This window comes from Sander lucioperca, chromosome 1, assembly GCF_008315115.2.
Source record: "Sander lucioperca isolate FBNREF2018 chromosome 1, SLUC_FBN_1.2, whole genome shotgun sequence".
Classification (NCBI taxonomy): Eukaryota; Metazoa; Chordata; class Actinopteri; order Perciformes; family Percidae; genus Sander; species Sander lucioperca.
The window spans coordinates 42303251-42306848 of record NC_050173.1 but is presented as its reverse complement, the minus strand read 5'-3'; the positions used below and the strand labels follow the sequence as shown (position 1 = coordinate 42306848).

General features: G+C 41.1%; 1 pseudogene; it reads right to left on the bottom strand.

Moving 5' to 3' along the window:
- Positions 1-223: 223 nt before the first annotated feature.
- Positions 224-2386, bottom strand: LOC116062473 (annotated as a pseudogene).
- Positions 2387-3598: the final 1212 nt, after the last annotated feature.

Sequence of the window (3598 nt, the reverse complement as noted above, 5' to 3'; positions counted from 1 at the left end):
AAATGGAATGCCAACGCAGTCATTTCATTTCACTGGCTTGAACAATCAGACATGACAGTTCCAGTTATAGTAATTTGACCCACATACAACACAAGGTTTTGAGCCGAGTCAGCACTGAAAAATAGTTCTAGACAAGACTTACATGTAAAAAGACATTACAAATACAGGCTGTTACATAATACAGTGAATCAGGATTAATGTATATTCTGTACAGTGCAATTACTCATGGTTCAACTTTTACAGGTAGCTTGAGGGTGCAATCACAACAATCTTCCTCCAAAGCAAGATTGTATTTGCTTCCACTTCCTCCTTTGAAGGCTCTTGTCACAATCTTGAGCCAGCCTTTCTCACCCTTAAAAAAAACAAAGTCACTAAGATATTACATAAAGTACACTCACTGCATTTCATTCTAACAATATTGAAATGCCAAGTTTAAAAACCAAGGCTCTTACATGACTATGTGATGACTCACCTATGGCTCTCCCCAGGAGTTGCACACGATCCAGTATTCAATACCAATTTCTATCCCCCAGCCTGCCACTGACACGATGTGGTTGATGTCAGGCGACTCAACGTACTCCGTGTACAGACCCCCGGTGTGCGCATCAACTTTCTCTGTGGCCATAATGCCACAGCTGAGGGAAGAGGGATTCAATTGATGTGATTTGAGCAGAAAGGAAAGTGGTAGAAAGTTTGAAATGATTAGCCATAACATCAAACTGTAGGGAACTTTCAAATAATTCAATTTCATTTCAAAGGCAGCATTCATGCAACCCCCTGTAAAACCAGTACAAAACACTAAACCTGATTGGCCCTGCACCGTAGATTTCTACCATCATTTTATCCCTTCCACTGATGGCTCCAAAGTCCCCTACTTTCCATAAAGTGTAATTCTGCACAGAGTTGCACTTCCCGAAAGCTGTGCAAGTTCTGAGAGGAAAAAAAGAAAATCTTATGGCTCATGGAGGAAAACTGACCTAAACTAGTACCATGTGCACACTACTGCCGAGTTCTTACTCTGGTCAATTGCCTGGTAGTTGTTAAAGGTCTCATCAGGGATGCCATGTTTGTGGGCATACTCCCACACCCCTCCATGGTCCCCTCCCTGACAGGTGCCAGACTCAGCGCCGTTGACCACGTGTTGGACAGACAGATAAGCAGATGGCCACACTCCTTTCCGCTTGATGTTGATGCGATCTAAACAAGGCAGAGAAAAGGTTCCCACAAATGCAATATTTGTTTTGGCAAATCTCTTAAGTTAATTGAAACTACTGAGGATCCCATCTGTTATTATTTTTTTCACAAGATTGTGTTGAGAAAATTGATTTCCACGATTCCATGTCCAAATGGGCAAGCGCCAAATTTAAATAAAAGTCAACACGTGACAATTTTGCACCAGAACTTTTCTGGGTTCATTATATGCAACAACTTAGATTACAGTAAGGTCAGGTCTAGGCATGTTGAGAGTCAAGTAATCTAACCTGCCATTGCACTGGTGCTGCCATGAGCCCAGCAGCAGCCACAATACTGAGGGATGTGCTGGTTACGCGTTATAGAGGCGTAGTTGATGCCGTTTACGTTCCTCCAGTCCCAGGTCTTCGGCAGATGAACGTCGTTCAGAAATTCGAAAGGACGAGCTGCGGTTCTGTGAGAGACAGAAGGTTGTAGTTCTCATATAAAGCAGTGATATTCCAGGCAGCAGGTTCACTGACACTGCCTCCCTGTCGATTTCTGAACACACACATCATACACCACAGAAAGGTTAGGCAAAAATCACAGCAGGGATACGCACTGTGGTTTGACAAACATCACAAATCAGTAGAGACTGAGGAATTTGGTCAAGTAAGCAGGTTTCAACCAACTCCAAAATGAATCCCAGCTAACTACTGAAGGTGTGGCATTAAATCAAGTCAGAGAAACATTCAAAACCAAATAATTTGATGCTGTTATAGTTACCAAGGCTGCAGGCAAACCGCACAGAGATTGAACACTGAAAGAGCCAAGAACTTGATGAGTAACAGCCATTGTCTTGACTATGAGAGCAATTCAACTGCATTAAGAATGAACTTGGGTATCATTTGGAAACCTTTTTTTAAATCCATTTACAGCAGCATCTAAATTCTAAAGAGATTTTTTTTGGAAACTTTCCAAAATGCTTTCAAATACAGAGAAGGCTTTTTTGGTACAATTATTCCTTTAGACCCTAACAAACCTCACAGCAAGCTGGATATAGATGTAACATGAGAAAACACAGAAAGCTACAGCCAAAAAGTAAAACTCAGCCATCTTACTTCACCCCAAAATCAGGTTTTCTGGGCACTGGCTGGTAACAACTTCGACTATCACTAAAAAAGTGTTTTGCTGAAACAGCAAGTGTCATGAGCATAAAACATGAAAAAGACAACATGAGACATGTTGAGCCACTGAGCATCAACCAACAAGCTACACATGACTTTGGTTTTGCATAAATAGCCCCACCGGACCACCCAACAGAGAAGGTGAGCAAACCAGCTATGATTTATCAAGCTGATCAGCCTTTATTGAGCACATCTGGGATTTGCTTTGATTTAGTGAAGATGCTATTCTTTTGATTTAGCCGTTAATGACTGATGTTGACTGTTCTTGTAGACCAAACTTGACTTGCAATACTTCATGCTGTAAGACAACTAAATGTTGTTAAGCTTATAGCTGCGAAATAAATTGTTTTAAATTATGTTATTCAGGAATATGATCGTTTAATCTCTTGAATGATGTAATCTCTTGATTTAACATTTTAAATGTAAAATAGGCGAATAGTAGCCTAGAAATCTAGACGCACCCTAGCAGCACCAAATGTAATTTGCAGCCAGGGGGTCTAGCATCTCTGCGTTGGCTTGCGAGCTGGAAAAAACAAATTCTGGCTGGGCCAATCACATTGTTTATAGAGTCGTTGGGCTTATGGCTGCTGCTGCTGGGAACAGCAGTCTTTTGAATCGGCTTTGGCCGCGACTCTGGAAGACTTGGAGTTAAGCTTTTCTTTGAGAAAAGAACAAAGAACGGCACTGAAGTGCTAAATTCTTAAAAAAGGAAGATGTGTTCGGAGTTTTGCCGACCGGATACGGCAAAAGTTTAATCTTATCAACTAGCTCTGCTACCTTCTTCGTTGCTCTGGTTGGTTGTAGCGCTATCCTATTGCGCGCAGAGAGAATTTGAAAGACAACCGTTTATCCCGCCCCTCGGATTGAGCCCTGTCTATGGCGAGTTCCCAGACCCAACATGTTGATGTGGGTCTGGCTTGTAAGGCTAGGCAAATAGTGGGTGAACAATGCTATTTTTGACAGGTGCTGTGCAAAGTCAGGTGCATTACAGACAGTCAAAAGCATTTTTTAAGAGAAGAGTTATGGTTTGAGGCGAAGCCTTAAACTGTCCCCAATAAAACAGCAACAGATTAAATTGTACCTGAAACTTTAATGTTTTTACATTTCCAAAGCTTTTAATTAGAATTTAATTTTCAGTTGTGTTGTTTTTGATTATGCTGTGTTTTTGGTCATCATTAATATTGTGTATACATGTAATGTTGCATGTCTTCTGTTAGTAGTTTTAATGGCCACTTGAAAAG